The sequence below is a fragment of the Sceloporus undulatus genome, chromosome 2, assembly GCF_019175285.1.
Source record: "Sceloporus undulatus isolate JIND9_A2432 ecotype Alabama chromosome 2, SceUnd_v1.1, whole genome shotgun sequence".
Taxonomy (NCBI): Eukaryota; Metazoa; Chordata; class Lepidosauria; order Squamata; family Phrynosomatidae; genus Sceloporus; species Sceloporus undulatus.
Genome location: NC_056523.1, coordinates 318,359,067 through 318,376,564, shown reverse-complemented (window position 1 = coordinate 318,376,564; position 17,498 = coordinate 318,359,067).

Here is a 17,498-nt window from a genome sequence, read left to right as displayed (position 1 = left end):
AGTTTCATTTCTATGCACTTTCTCATTGTTCTAGAACTCTGTTCAGTTGAGCCTGATTCTGTGTCTGTTATTAATTTTGTTTTGAAACATGCATAAAAATCAATGCACACGTTTCTGTTCACTTCTCATAAAGTATGCATCCGCCATGCATTTTTTTTCAAAATTTTTCATTTTTAAAAAAATCTTTCATTTCCTGTGTAGATTCTCCAACCATGCTTATTTTTGGCAAGCCATTTTCCTCTATAATACTGAATTTCCACCATTATTTCCACTAACAGATATACATTTGTATACACATTCCCATCTTCGTCACATTTGGAATCCTGAATTTAAGGGTACAATTCTGTTCTGACTTGCTTAAAGATTAAAGAGGTGGCAAATTTTCTGAAACAGAGAAAAAAAGTTCACACACATTTAAATAGTATATGCTTCTGCCATTTCCCTTCTGACTTGCCCCCCCCCCCCCCCCCGTTAGAAAGGACCAAGCATTGTAATTTTTCCTTGTACAAGAATTGTTCCAACCCTTTGGTCATTTTGTATGTGTCTTTTGTGCACTTTCTTCACCTGAATTTTCTGCACCTTCCTTAAACCATCTAAATGCAAATTTGGTTTAAATTTAACTTTGTATGTCCTTCACAGAGAGCCAGTGTGGTGTAGTAATTTACATGTTGGACTAGGACTGTGGAGATCGGGGTTTAAATCCCTGCTTGGCCATGAAAACCCACTGGGCAACTTTCAGCAAGTCATGCTTTTTTAGCCTTGGAGGAAGGCGATGGCAAACCTCCTCTGAAAAAGGTCGTGCCCGGAAAACCCCATGATAAGCCTAGCGCCTTAGTGTGATCATAAGCTGAAGGTAAATCTGAGCTGAAGGTAAAGGTTTCTTATTTGACATGATTGTCTTGTCTGTCTGCAGGGTGTTGGTGCTCATCTCCATTACTAAGCCAAGGGAGCCAGTGTTGTAAAAGATGACCTCATGGTCATATGGCCAGAATGACTGCATGGAACCTGTTACCCTCCCAACTAAGTTTATTTATCTACTTGTACTTTTACATACTAGGTTGGCAAAAGCTGGGACTAGTGACAGGAGCTCACTCTGTTATGCAGCATTTGGGTCTGGAACTGCTGATCTGCCAACTTTGGAATCGTCAGAGTCAGTGTCTTAACCAGTGAGCTACCCCATTGCAAATTGTTTGTAGAGTTGGCCCTCCATATCAGGGATTTGGTTCCAGAACCCCATGGATACCGAAAAACATTGGACCTCAAATCCCATTAGCATCAATGGATGCTGATGTGTACGTGGTGACTTGCATACACCACCATTGACAATAATGGGGGCCCGGCCACCTGCAGATGCTCCTATTCATGGATGGATAACCCAGTGATATGGAGGGCCAACTGTATGGCCATTGGTCAGTAACCAAAACTCTTCCCAAATCTGCTTTTCAAGCTGTGAAGCTCCTAGCACAAGCATTTCCAGGTTGCTGTTAGGCGATGAGCAGGGATGCATCCAACTCTTTTCCTGTAGCTGGATGCACTGTAACAGGTAACTGCAGGCTACAGAAAAAGAGCTGAATGCTTCATCTCCCTGCTCTCCACCAATATGGACCTAGCCATATTTTTTTGTGTGTGGGGGGGGGGAGCTGCACTGTTTAAAAGGTAGGTTTGGGTGGGGGAGATGTAGCTACAAAACTCTAGCTGTCTCCATATCTATGGCCCGTTCTGCATGGGCATAAAGTACGCGCTCTGCGCGTACTAGGGTTAGAAAGAGGCGTCACTTCCTGACACCCGTAACCCTAATATGAGCGGAACGCGCACAAAATGGCAGTGCCCTTTCCACACGGGCACCGCCATCTTGACGTAGCGGATGCGTTGTGTCCGCATGTCGTGCGGCGCATATGACGCCACGAGTGCGCCATTGGCACCGCGCGACGTCATAATTGCTCCACAAAGAGAAGCACCATTTTGCCGCTTCTTATTTGCAGCGAGGAGGACCTGCGCGGTTTGGACGCTGGGGCTCCTCCGCACTGCAAGTGATGGCGGCAGCAGACCGCCTGTTTTGCGTGGTCTGTAATGCGCCTCAGTTTCCTGAACCAGGACCTCAGTCATTAGGTTAAACTATGTAACAGAAATATGACTCCTCGGTCTCTAGATAAGGACAGCCACTTTGGGGGTGAAGAACCACCTGTAGGAGCAGCACACTTTCACTCTTTCTAAACCACATCCTTGTGAGTTTTGAAATGCACATCTGTGAATCCCCAAAAAGCCACTGTCAGTAGAGCTTACTGGCCAAGGTGATTCACATGCAGTAGAAGATGATCACCTATGGTTAAGATTATGGGGTTTTGCATTTTATTCCCTACCCTGTGCAGAAGGATGGAGTAGACTAGGTTAACTTCAGGTTTACCTGGCCCTAGACCAGGAATGAGCATATTGTGGCTCTGCTGTATGCAGACTTTGATCCTCACTTTTGCTTTGTTTTGCATTTCTTAAAATGTGTAATTTTGGAGCCATCACCATTTGAAGACTGCAGAGGAAAACTGAGGTGCTTAGGCTTGCTCAGAGGGAGTGCAGCTTGCAGGGGGTAGTTCTGTGGGAGTAAATAGGTCTCTGGCCCCCATGTCTACCCATCCTAGACCAACCCCTTAGCCATGATGACAACACATTATATTGTACCTACCTATCAGATAACTATCTCTTCTGTGGATGATTTTACACCAGAACTCTATGATGCCCAATAATTCAATGTGACTTTCATTAAACTTTTTTTAAAAAAACTGCAACACACATCACTCTTCACATTTGGATATAAAACTTATGTCTCTGTGTTAGGTGTGTGTATCTTTTTCAATTTATCCAATAGAAGATGAATTGCTATTCTATGAATGCACGTCCAAGGTACATTTTTTTGGCATCAGCTGAAACTTCAGACAGTTGTGTTGATCCTGCTGAGAGATTCACTATCATTTGGAATAATTATTCCTTATAATTATGTTGTAAATATTATGCTTGGGGTGGAAAAGAAAGAGCAATTCATGGGAGCTTTCAAAATACCTTTCCTTCGTTCTTTTCCTCTTCTCTTTTCTCCTTCCACACCCATGTTTCCCACTTTCTCCTGGAGAAGCTAATAACTGTATATTGACAATCACAGACATTATCAGGCCAAATTAAGGTATAAATCACCGAGGAGAAAAACCAGTTTTCCCTGTGTGTGTCTCTTCCTCAGCAGAAATCGTGAGAGATCTGATTTCACACTTTACATTCTGTTTCATGCCTGTATCTTTGTCACGGATCATTTGTCTTTTCCACTGCTTCATACTTCTTGCTCAGTGCTACCTTTTGTTATGCCAGAGTCAGTAAAGCCACTATTTCTCAAAGGAGGTGGAGGGGGACATACCTGTGAAGGCACCAGTTGGGGGTGGACTCTATGAAATTTTACATTGGGGAGGGAAAGGCTATTCCAAAATATATTTTAAAGGTCAGAAAACCTTTTTTTAAAAAGTGTTGAGAAATCACAATATGAAGAATCCTGGTCTGATGAGAATCCCTGCAGTTTGGAACTTATTCTGCACAAAATTTGTATATTGTTGTTTCACACAGAAAATAGACTTTTCTGCACGGATAATAATAGTTTCATCAAGAAATCTTTATGTCTGCACAGAAAAGATTTTCTGCGCAGAAAACAATAGCTGTAATTGGTGATGTGTTCTGTGAAAAAAATCACAGATGGTTGATTTGCATAGAAAACAACATTTTCTTTACAGGAATGGATATTTTTGCATTGAAATATTATATTACATGCAGAAAATGCTATTTCCTACACAGAAAATGCTGTTTTCTGCATAAAACAACCATGTGTGACTTTTTCACAGCACAAATCCCCATTATAACTTTTTTAAGCACAGAAAACTACATTTTCTGCACAAGAATTAATATTATTGCATTGAAATATTATTTTCCATTCAAGTAATGGGCTTTCCTGTGCAGAAAATGGCATTTCATGTACAGAAAAGGCTGTGAATTTTGCACAGAATAAATCCCAAATTGTGACTAACCCTTGAAACCTGCATGGTTTTTGAAGACTTTTTCATAGTGTGAAGAAAACCGCTGAAATTACTTGTTGCTACCTTTTAGAAGAAATTGTTGAATACCTATTTTGGATGCTGAATAGGACAGAGATGAAACAACAATCTAATATCAGATCTTTCCTCTGTGTGGACTGGAACATGCATTGAGACCTCCAAATTGAGTGGAAACTGGGGTTGTCATCTGCCCAGTTTTTTTCAGAATGAGATACATGGTACTTGTAAGAAAGGCACATAATATGTTATGAGTCACTAAGAAAGAAACTAGAGATAACATTTCCAATGCCTTTATAGAAATCAAACCCTATCCTCCAAGAATTTGCCTTATCTCCTTTTCAAGCCATCCAAGTTCATGTAGATCTTGCTCTTTTCAGAAATAATTATGGAATGATATCCTATTGGTGTTTTACACACATGTAAGTTTCTTTATGCATGTGGTTGTAGTACAGTTGTCCCTCCACATTTGCGGCTTTGGCTTTTGTGGATTTGATAACTTGCGGTTTTGATTAATATGTTATCTCTAGGAATCAAGTCTTCCAGAGCAATTCTGCTGGAAGTTGACCTTAGAATTGTGCCGGAGAACCTAGACGTTTCTACAGAAAACACTTCTCTAGGCATTTGTAGGTCCTCCAGCATGATTCTATGATAAACTTCTGGCAGATGTTGTGCATAGATTTGCAGTGGAAGATCTAGTGATTCCTAGAGAGGTGTCCTCTGGGGTAAAAATCATAGTGGTTTTTTTTTTTAATTTGTAGTTTTTCCACATTCGTGGGGTCCTTCACCCTAACCTCAGTGAATGTAGAGGAACCACTGTATTTTGGCCATGGTATAACATTTGTATCAGTTCACAGCTGTGTAAATGGAGTTCCAAAACCATAACGATTTCACATGGAATTGTGCATTCTTGGATGGTGCTTAACAATTCCTTGCCCCCTGAAAAGGATCAACATGTCCAAGATGGAGCTTCTTGTCTTTCCACCTAAGTCCACCCTTCAATACTCCTTTTCGGTTTCTGTTGAAGACTTCTCTATTCAACCAGTCCAGGAAGCCTGCAGTCTTGGCTTCATTTTTTATTCTTCTCTGTTGTATATCCCCCAAATCTAGGCCACAGCCAAGGCCTGTAGATTCTTTCTCTACAATATTGCTAAAATCCATCCATTTCTCTCAGCCTCTACTGCCAAGACTCTGGTCCACACTTTGGTCATCTCGCAACTAGATTATTGTAACCTCCTTCTGGCAGGGCTTCTTCTCTCTCACTCCATGCTTTAATTTCAGTCCACCTTTCAGCAGCATGCATTATTACATCTGCTCGCTGCTCTGACCATGTTTCTCCTCTATTATCTTCCCTTCACTGGCTCCCCTTCCCCTTCCGTATTCAGTATAAGCTTCTGTTGTTAACTTTTAAAGCTCTGCATGGGCTGCCCCTCCTTATTTATCTGAACTTCTTTCTCCCCACATTTCTACTCGTACCCACCATTCTGGTAGTCAAGGTCTGCTGTCCCAGCCCAGGCTCTCCACTGCCCCTTCCCGGATTCGTGCCTTTTCACTTGCTGCCCCTCACTCCTGGAACCTCCTTCCCCACGAACACTGGTCATCGCTTCTTTAACCAGTTTCAAAACTGAGCTGAAGACTATATTCTTCAGGGAAGCGTTCCCAGGCATTGTGTGAATATTTCTCTGATTGTTATCTGATATTTTATTTTATTTGATCTATGATGTTCTCAATCTGTTGCCTCCTTATTTTATCTAATTCTATCTTGTATTACTATCTATTGTTTTATATGTATTTTGCAGAATGTACACCATTGGCAGATTTTATTTTATCAATTTTATTGTCTGTATGTACAGTGCTGTGTAAATCTACAGTGCTATATAAATAAAGTATAATAATAATAATAATAATAATAATAATAATAATAATAATAATAATAATAAGTTGCACAGGAGGGAGTTGCATACCATCCAACACTCCCAAATTGTCAGGGAGAGTCCCTATTAATCCTCTACCATCCTACGTTTTCAGCTGTTTTTTTTAAAATGACCAAATTATCTCTCCTCCTATCATTTTCCCTTTTTGTATACAGCTTATTTCAATTGCTACAAACTAAGTTTAAAGTGGAACAGTAGTTTCCATTCACTTAGCTCAACACTAAGGAGGGAGGGCAGAATTTTGCCCTTCCCAATAGGCTCAGAAAAAAGAAAACTGCTGCAGCGTCTCCTAGCTTGTACGTTCTTCCTCATTAACTAATATCTCTTGCCATGTTGACCATGCTGAGCTTCATTTGTTGGCTTTAGGTTCTGGCCAAATGAGAGTGGGATAAAATCTTCCCACACTAGGAGCTGTGGGAAACCACAACTGTCCCATGGACTATGGGCCACTAGGTCTTCTTACTATCCACTCTCTCTGCCCCATGCATACTTTGATATACCTCTGTCATATCTCCCTTCATCTTCTTCATCTTTTAGCTCCATACATTGCAAAACGTCTTCATCATTTTAACCTGTGGTACAACGGCAAATCCCCTCTGAAGAAACTTGCCAAGAATACCCTATCATAGGTTCACATCTGGGTTTCCATAAGTCAAAAATGACTTGGAGGCACAGAACAACAACAACAATAACAACAACAACATAGTTAGGGGTGGAAACTATGATGGTGTGGAACACTCCTGGTGGAAGTTAGCACCTAGCATATTGTGGCTTGAAAGGCAAGGAGCTTTGGAAGTCTAACCTGTTCTGTAATTCCATGTTCAGTTCGTGACCTCTTCTGTCCTAACCATATTGCCCTGCAGAGTGTGGATTGAGGGAGGCAAGTTTGTTTTAAAATAAATTTATACTGTGTGGAGCGCTCCTGCTCCTGCCCTGTTATTGTCTGCCCACTCTCCACATCTCAGTAAACCAGGCTTCTGCATTTTAACAGCAAAACTTTGTTTTAGTAATAAAAAAAGTTAACAATATGATTTTGTAGACAGAACTACCACAGAGTAAGCAATGCACCCATAGTAAGTTCATGAGCTTTTCTCCCATTTGTTCATAAGCCAAAACATTTTTAAAGCCAGTGTTACTCATCTCCCATCCTTTCCCCCCACACTTCTTTCATGCCCTTTCAAACTTTCCACAGGATTGTCCTTGGTGACTATCAATACCACCACCTGTTCATTACCTGTTCAGTACCACCATCTGTTCATTACCTGGCCAGGAAATTATTTTTCTTGGCACAAACACCACAAATCACATTGGTTTTACCACCAACCCCTCTCTTACATGTCAATAACAAATTAATTTTACTGACACCATGCTTGTATTCATTTTCAACAATTCCATAAAGCATAAATAATAGTATTACTCAAAAGAGATAAAACAACCAACAGCAAAACAGCAACCTCTTTTATGGCAGGATCTGTCAGATTCCTGACAGTTCCACATGACAGCCTTCCCTTCCACTCCCAATGGGTTTCTCATTCCTCCAATTCCCATGACACTTAGCAGCATGATGATTCCTCATTGGCGTCTTATGAAGTTCTCTGTTCTTAGGGCCCCCTTCTTCCAAGCTATCTTTATACTTCTGCAAAAGTTTAGGATTTTCCCAAGCCTACTGACATCTCCTTCTTGTCTGTGGATGGTACCAATTTGGCTATGTAAGCATTCATATCCACCTCTGAACTTTAGAGAAAGAGGGAATGATGACTGAGGCTAGGCTTCAAGGAACTGGCTGGAAGTCTAGCAGTATGACTCCTAACATTTTGATTGATCTGACTCATTTTGTCAGCAGCAGAGTTTGGTGAATGGAACTCTTATGCTGCCAGGGAAGTGCTTCACCTTCTAACAGAGGCTTGTGTTAAAGTTTGCCATTACTTTTGGAGACCAGGAGGTGATCATGAGAAGTCCTGGGGCACAGGAGAAGCCAAGGCATGTAGCAAGGACTGTATGGAAAAACCCCTCAATTCACCGTCAAAGATGGAGTACCATTTGTTTGCTCATTCATTCACTGATTCCCTTCATTTAAAAACTTCTATCCCAGCCTACATCAAAAGATTTCAGTGTGGTGTAAAAGTAAAATCAATGCTAACAAGCTAAAACATGTTAAGTAAATTGTCATGGCATGAGGCTTTATTAATTGACCATATTTTTATTTGGTGCCTAAATAGTGTTGGTGCCATTTAGGCTTTCAAGATGAGGGCATTCCAGAAATTGGGTGCCATGGCTGAGTAGGCTCTGTGAAACCTGCACATTGCATTGCCCTCACTGGTGGGACACAGAGGAGTTCCCACTATTCAGCAGACTGGGCAGGGAGATACAGTGAGAAGCACTCCCTCAAGTAGCTGGCAGGCCTATCCAGATGAGTTTTATATTGTGCATTTAAATTATGAATGGATTGATGATTCTAATGGATTGATTGTTCCAATAGGTATTTGTCATATTGTTTTTTAAAAATTGATAATGTGTGTTTTTAACTGATGTTGTATGTTGTATATTAACCTGTTGTTGTTCCCCACCTTGATTCATGGGAAGAGGTGAGTAAGAAATAACAACAACAACTACTACTATTAGTGGTGGTAATAGTAGTACTCAAGGTCTAAGGCCATTTAGGACTGTAAGTGTTATCACAATCACCTTAAAAGTAGGCTGGAAACGTTTTGTCAGGAAGTGTAATTCTTTTAGGACTGGCATTCTATGATAACTGTATGGTATTTCAGTCATCAGTCTTGCTGTTGCATTTTGTGCTAGCTACAGTTTCTAAGGCCTGTTACAGACTGCCAAAATAAAGCTGCTTCGGGTCTCTTTGGAGGTATGCTATTTAAATGATGCATGCATCCTAAGAATCCGGAAGCTGCACCAAAGCTGCACTCCAGTGCTTAGGAATGGAGTGTTGCTTTGGCGCAACCTCCAGACTCTTAGCATCCATGCATCATTTAAATAGCATACCTCCAAAGAGACTCGAAGCAGCTTTATTTTGGCAGTCTGTAACAGACCATGGGCAGCTTCATGTAGAGTGCACTACAGTAGTTGCATCCATGTCTCCTATTCCCAGCAAATAAGCTGGTCCATGGGAGCACTTCTTCTAAGGAAGTCTTATCAGATTCAAGCTCCAGGAATTGCAAGTTCCTCACTTCTGTGTTTATCTGGCATTTGGGATGGGGAAGTCCACCATGAAGATTGTAGGTTGCAGAAGGGGACTGAAGATTGCTGAGGCCCATCTGGGGATGAGCTACCTGGCTCTTTAATGCACAATGAGGCTCCTACCATTCTTTATGTATGCAAGTGGCTGCATAATTCTTAAGCCTGAGGACTGTTACTTGAAATGCTTTGATCATGAATTTTGGCAAGTAGATCCAAATGTCTGGTGATTATACAATTAGCCTGAAGGTCAAAAACAAACAAGACTGTTGGGGTGGAGGAAAAGTCAGCCCTAGCTGCCAATAGATTGATACAGCTGGAAGGGAGGACTAACATTTTGTTATTGTTCTCACTCTTCTTCTCTCAAAAGCACCTAAACCAAAATCAGCAATCATACCTTTTCATTTCTTGAAAAAGATCACTGACTAGGCACTGCTGTGCTAAACCTTAGAAGTGCTGACATGGAAAAGCAATAAAGATTGGTCTGGAGGGAGAAAACATAAACAGGTAATTCTTGAGTTGTTAAAAACAGATTAATAATATCTGAAGCAAGAAATACTAGAGGAAAGTCATATCTATGTTCTCAGTAGCTTGGAAAATCAAGGATTCTGGAAGAATCCTTGTACAGATGCTACAAAATAAACAGCATCGCTTTAAAAAAAGAATCATAGAATCATAGAATCGTAGAGTTGGAAGAGACCACTAGGGCCATCCAGTCCAACCCCCTGCCATGCAGGAAATCCAAATCAAAGCATCCCTGACAGATGGCCATCCAGCCTCTGTTTAAAGACCTCCAAGGAAGGAGACTCTATCACCCTCCGAGGGAGTGCATTCCACTGTCGAACAGCCCTTACTGTCAGGAAGTTCCTCCTAATGTTCAGGTGGAATCTCTTTTCCTGTAGCTTGCATCCATTGTTCGGGTCCTGTTCTCTGGAGCAGCAGAAAACAAGCTTGCTCCCTCTTCAATATGACATCCTTTCAAATATTTAACCAGGGCGATCATATCACCTCTTAACCTTCTTTTCTCCAGGCTAAACATCCCCAGCTCCCTAAGTCGTTCCTCATAGGGCATGGTTTCCAGACCCTTCACCATTTTTGTCACCCTCCTTTGGACACGCTCCAGTTTCTCAATGTCCTTTCTGAATTGTGGCGCCCAGAACTGGACACAATATTCTAGGTGGGGCCTGACCAAAGCAGAATACAGTGGCACTATTACTTCTCTTGATCTAAACACTATACTTCTATTGATGCAGCCTAAAATAGCATTGGCCTTTTTAGCTGCCGCATCACATTGTTCACTCATGTTCAACTTGTGGTTTACTTAGACTCCTAGATCCCTTTCACACGTAGTTTCATTCAGCCAGGTGTCACCCATCCTATATCTGTGCATTTTATTTTTCCGCCCTAAGTGCAATACCTTACATTTCTCCGTGTTGAATTTCATTTTGTTAGCTTTGGCCCAGCTTTCTAGTCTATTCAGGTCATTTTGAATCTTCATCCTGTCCTCCGGGTTATTAGCTATTCCCCCTAATTTGGTGTCATCTGCAAATTTGATAAGTATGCTCCCAATTCTGTCATCCAGGTCATTGATAAAGATGTTGAACAGTACTGGGCCCAGGACAGAGCCCTGTGGGACCCCACTGGTCACTTCTCTCCAGGATGAAAAGGAGCCATTGTTGAGCACCCTTTGGGTTCGGCCGGTCAACCAATTACAGATCCATGTAACAGTTCCTTTGTCTAGCCCACATTTTACAAGCTTCTTTGCAAGAATGTCATGGGAAACCTTGTCAAAGGCCTTAGTGAAATCAAGATATACTATATCCACAGCATTCCCTTCATCTACCAAGCTGGTAATTTTATCAAAGAAAGAGATCAGGTTTGTCTGGCATGACTTGTTTCTCTGAAACCCATGTTGACTTTTTGTGATTATGGCATTGCCTTCTAGATGTTCACAGACTCTCTGTTTAATGATCTGCTCCAGAATCTTTCCTAGTACTGATGTCAGACTAACTGGACGATAATTGTTGGGATCCTCTTTTTCCCCCTTTTTGAAGATGGGGACAACGTTTGCCCTCCGTCAGTCTGCTGGGATCTCTCCTGTTTTGCAGGAGTTTTCAAAGATTATTGCCAATGGCTCCGATATTACATTTGCCAGTTCTTTTAATACCCTTGGATGGAGTTCATCTGGTCCCGGAGACTTAAATTCATTTAGATTAATAAGGTGTTCCTCTACTATCTCTTTACTTATTCTGTGCTGAAATTCCCAATGAAGAAGTATCTGTCTTCTTCATCAGAAAGTAAGTAAGATCCTTGAAATGATACAATCTCCATGTTTGATTTTGTGCCTGAGATACATATCCTCCAACATGCCAGAGATGAAAATGTGGCCACAGGTGGTCAAGCAACACCAAGAGTATGGTCAGGAAGGCAAATGTTATTAATGAACAACCGACAAACTATGAGAGGCTGCATCAGTTTGCTTTTGTCTGAGCTGACTGGGAAGAGCAAGACTCTGCCCTCCCATCTCCTCTTCCCTTGACTGAATGAAATGAGTACAAACTACTTTCGCACTTTGAACTCAGTTTGTCCCAATCAAAGTAAACTTAGAACAAAGTGGGAAAGTTAGAGGAGGAGAGAGAAATGGGGTAATTTGAAAAGCAGTTGAAAAAGTGGGATGACAATGGATTTTTTGGGATTGTCCCTGCTGAAGTGGGACACCTGGAGGGTATGGAGATGCTGCATTGACTGGAGTCTGAATTAGATGATGCATGGAATGCCTTCTAGCCCTCTGAATGTATGATTTTGTGATACAGAGAAGACTGGAAATTAATGATATGCTTTTGATGTCATCCACTCGGGCAGGATTAGCCCCCTAACACAAGACTAAACAACTGTTACTTGTCCTTTAAGAACATATATTTGCAGAAAAGATCTGGCCAGGAATTCTCTTTAGGCAACTTAAAGATGTCTGGCAAAGTCGCCACCTGTGGCCCATGCCTGTGTTAGTCAAAAGGCTTCCAAACAGCGGGGGGGGGGGGGGTCATGCCAGCCTTTTGCATGTATACATACACAGAAGCAGATTAGCCTATTTGCAAAAACCTTTTTAATTTCACCCCCTCCCATTGCCCACTCCTTAAAGACATCTGTTAGAAATTCCCCATTGAAACCAAGAGAGGAGACATCTTGATTGCAGAAGAATTCCCATTCCCTTGTAGATAGATTCAGCCAATTAAGGGCCGAGATGGTGAACATTTCCATTTGAATGCTGCTTATTGGCTGCCTTTCTTTTCAGCACGTGAAGAATAGAGTTCATGACCCAGGATTTGCATGTTGGCTGATTTTTCACATTTGTTATTAAGGAAAACTCTAATTAACGTCATTTGGAAAATTTGTTTTCTGCAAACGAAAAGCAGGAGGAAAGGCGGGAGAGGGGTGGAAACAGGAGAACTCTGGCGGCAGCACAAATGGTGCAATCACCATGCCAAATTGCTTTGAAACTGGGCTGCTTTCTTTTAATACCCTCCATGAGCCTGGCAAGCACCTTCTCATTTTTCATGACTTGAGAGTAACTACAGGTAGCTGCTTGAAAATATGGTAGAAATGGTGGAAGTGTGGATTTAATCAGGCTCCTTCTTTCTTTATCTCTTGAACTATCCAAATAGTTATTGATCTGTTGAGTTATTTATTTGCTTGCCATCTTTTTGTGTGTATAGATTTCTAATCCACCCTATTTTGGAAAGACCTGAGGCAGGAAAAACCCTAAACCTCTACATAAAGATAGAAAAGAAAGTAATTTAGGACTGTGTTTTTGCAATGTTCCATTTTTTCCCCATCTCAAAAAGTTCTTGAATGTCCCATTTGATCTTCTGAAGATTTTTTTTTAAAAAAAAAACCCCAATACTACCCAAAAACACATTTGATGTGATCTTTTTAGTGCAACTGTTCTCTATGTGTATTGGACTTTCAACTTCTTTCACTGATATCACATTATTCCAGTTTGCTTGTACTCAGCACTTTTGTATTAATATTTTTCCTGCCACAACTGACTCACGGTTTATTTCCACCAGCAGTCGCAAATAGGATTACCCAGACAATAAGGTATGATGTAGGGAAAGGTGTCTTTTTTTTTTTTTTTTGAGGACACATAAGATGATTGCATCAGTGAATATCAACAGGGAAATGACATATGTCAGTGTAACAACCATAATGTGGCATTTCCACTTGCATATTGTAGCGTATTTGTGCAATTATGTGCTGATGTATGATAAATGTCAAAATCTGGCGGTAATAGGGAAGATTTTCAATAATGATTTTTTAAAATTAAACCTGGTGAGCAGATTCAGCTGGAAAAGATATTGGTCAGAATTCTACACCAGATGCTTAGTTAAGCATATTTAGCTAATTAAATGGCTAAGTACCTATGGCACTTTCCAGACTGGCACTTTGCGCCAGCCTAGATACGTGCTAGGGTTGCGTGAGGGTGGCGCCACTGCATGCCCCACAACCCTAGCATGTTGTGGCGGTGTGATAATGGCGGCGCCCTGTATACGGCATGATAACGGCAGCGTGATAATGGCTTGGGTGCCCTTTCAGCATTGTGGGAAGGAGCTCCAAAATGGAGCTCCTTTCTGCCGCATACATCATTGGTGCAGCCAATAATAATAATAATAATAATAATAATAATAGGATTTAATAATAATAATAATAAAATTTTATTTATACCCCGCCCTTCCAATAGATCAGGGCGGCTTACAAAATGCACCTTAGTGCAGCAGTGTACAATTTAAAAACAGATTAAAACAGCAGTAATACATAAAAACAATAAAAAACCCCTTTATTTATATGCTGCCCAATCACTGGGAATTGGGGCGGCTTACAACAGAGGGGATAATAGACGGTTCCCTGCCCTCAGGCTTACAATTTAAAAAGACACAACACAAAAGGAGAAGAGAATGGTGGGAGGGGAGGGGATCAGGTCCAGCATTCTTCTCTCCCTCGGAGGCCTGGACCAAGGCAGATGGACTGGAGGGAGGGCTCTTGTTCTTCAGGCTACGCCTGATGGAGCTGGGCCTGCCTGGTCAACTCCCTCATAGACCGGAAGATGCCAGTTATGGAGGGAGGAGTCTCTTTTTCCAGGCTAGCCCTCATGGGCCCCTTTCTCCCCTTCCCCGCAGCTGTCAGGTTGTCCTTGGGCCATGAAGCCCCAAGGACACCCCTTTCCAGGCCGTGGGGAAGCAGCGTTTGGCACTTCCACAAGGCCTGGAGAAGCAGTGGATTGGGGCCTCTGGGGCTGCTGCTGCGGATGCCCAGGCCCCAATCCAGAGGGAAAGGGGCAGGTGCAGGCTCACCACAAAAGCACTGAAAAGCTGACACCGCAATGGAAAAGTCACCCTTTTTCCATCCCAAATAGGAGCAGCATTTTGCCACATCTTTTTGGGCCATAAAGATGCTGGATCAGGGCCACGTCATGTTGTTGCTGCAGCCCTGATCCAGCAACCAAAGAGGCAGCATCAAGCTGTCCCTTTAGGGCCATCTCTTCCAGCACTAAATAACCTCTCCTGGCCTGACACTCACAAACCTGATAGAAAATATCATTCACCCATCCTCCAGGCATCAGCAAAATGGGACCCCTTCTTCTCCTACAGCTGATGCCTGGTAAAGTAAGTTGTGGTGTGCAGTTAGGATTGTGATAACAGTAAAGAGAAAACAACTATTTTGATAGCGTCACAAATTTGGTAGATGAAGGGAATGTTTTAGATGTTTTATATCTTGATTTCAGTAAGACCTTCTAGAAGATATTCTTGTAAACAAGCCAGTGTAGTAAAAGATGGGCTAGAGAACACAATTGTTAGTTGGATTTGTAATTGGTTGATCAACTGAACCCAAGAAGTGCTCACCAATGGCTCTTCTTTGTCCTGGAGAGAAGTGGCCAGTGGGGTGCCACAGGGTTCTGTCCTGGGCCCAGTGCTATTCAACATCCTTATCAATGACATGGATGAAGGGATAGAGGGCATACTTATCAAATTTTCAGATTACATCAAATTAGAAGGGGCAGCTAATACCCCTGAGGACAGGATCAAAATTCAAAATTTCTTTCCTATAGTTTGAATCCACTTTTCCAGGTCCTATTTTCTTAATAGGTCAGAAAGCTGGGTCCAAACTAAAAAAATAAATGAATGAATTTCATCAGGTAGAAATGTTAGGTATTACACTTAGGCAGAAAAAATGAAATCCACAGATATAAGATGGGGGAACACCTGGTTTAACAAGGTGACATGTGAAAGGGATCTAGTAGTCCCAGTAGACCACATGTTGAACACTGTTGTGTGATGTGGCAGCTAAATAAGCCAATGCAATTCTAGGCTGCACCAACAGAAGTATAGCATTTAGACTGAGGGAAACTGTAGTACCACTCTATTCTGCTTTGGTCAGGCCTCACCTGGAATACTGCTCTGGGCACCATAATTCAAAAAGGATGTTGACAAGTTGAATCATGTACAAAGGAGGGCAATGAAAATGGTGAAAGGTCTGAAAGCCATGCCCTATGAGGAGTGACTTAGGGAGCTCGGTATATTTAGCCTGGAGAAGAGATGGTTAAGAGGGGATATGATAGCCCTGCTTAAATATTTGATAGGATGTCATACTGAAGATGGAGCAAATTTGTTTTCTACAGCTCCAGAGAATAGGACCTGGAAAAGTGGATTCAAACTATAGGAAAGAAATCCCACCTCAACATTAGGAAGAACTTCCTGATAGTAGGAGCTATTTGACAGTGGAACACACTGCCTCAAAGACTGGTGGAGTCTCCTTCTTTGGAGGTTTTTAAAGAGAGGCTGGATGGCCATCTGTCAGGGGTGCTTTGATTGTGTCTTCCTGCATGGAAGGGGGTTTGACTGGATGATCCTTGTGGGCTCTTCCAACTTTATGATTCTATGAGTAACATTTATCCAGATCTACTCATCCATAACCGTTTCGTATTCTCAGTCACAACTTTATCACAATTCTGACATTATTGCCCTCATTATAAACCCACTCTAACCTACTTTACCAGGAGAGACTACATAGTTAAGTTTGCTTAATTAAGTAGCTGATATGGAATATTACCCCTTTTTTGATTATAACTCCCCAAATTTACCCACTGCTTATGTTGAGTGGAGGATTCTGGGAGTTGTAGACCAAAAAAGTGCTGAATTTTCAGTTCACCAGCATTTCAGGTTGAAAACAGAGTCATCAAATCACAGTTGGAGGGATGAAGGATACAATGAATTCTTTGCATTAAAATGTTGATTTCCTAATTTTGCACTTTGGAACCAATGGAATAAGCACAATTACACAATATACTATACTAAAATGACATTGAAAGTTAAAAAGTGTAAAATCATTTTAAAATATAACTAATTAAAAAAAATACAGCACAGATGCCATATTCATAGAATTGTCATAAATCAAAATCATCTTGACAGAAAACAACAACAACAACAACAACATAGGGTACAGCACATTGGATAGCTCATTTACCATATTCTATGTGGAAGCATTGATGAAGGATTTCTGTCTCCCACATTTTCATGTTGGAAGCTGAGCAGGGTCAGCCCTGGTTAATTCTTCAATGAGGGATTGTCAATGTGCTAGTGCTGTAGGCTACATTTCAGAAAAAGGATTGGCAAAATCATCACTGAGTATTCCCTGCCTAAAAAATTCCTGTGAAATTAATGGAGACTCCATAAGTCAGCAGTTGACTTGAAGATGCACACACACACACACTTTCATATTCCACTTTTAATTAGCATGTTTTTGTCATATAAGCTAATGTATGCTTTGAACTTTAGAAACTGAAGTCCCTTGGCACCTAATTCTTATTGTTCTTTACTAAAGCTATGGCAGATTGGTTCTTTGGATTAATTAAGCCTTAACCCAGAGCAGTTGTGCCTCTAAATGAGTATGAGATAGAAATGACCTAATGACGGTGAATGGAAAAAAGCCTCTCCTGTTGGTGTTTGGTGATATCACAATTTCCCTGTTTGGTTGCAATTTACTTTATTATCTGTATAATAACTGGTTTATCCTTAACGGCCAGCACAAATAACAAGCATGTTGATTAAGATGCGCTGGAAGACAGCCAAACTCTAATAAAATTAAGAAGGAACCTGGACTCTTCAAATTAAATGGGTTGTCTGCATAATGAGGGAAAAAAGTTGAAATGAGCTACTCAATGCCCCCCAAAACGAAGCATTAGTAATCTTTATTACTGGAAACCTGGAGAATTGGAAACCAAATTGTTCTATTATTTTTCTGTAAT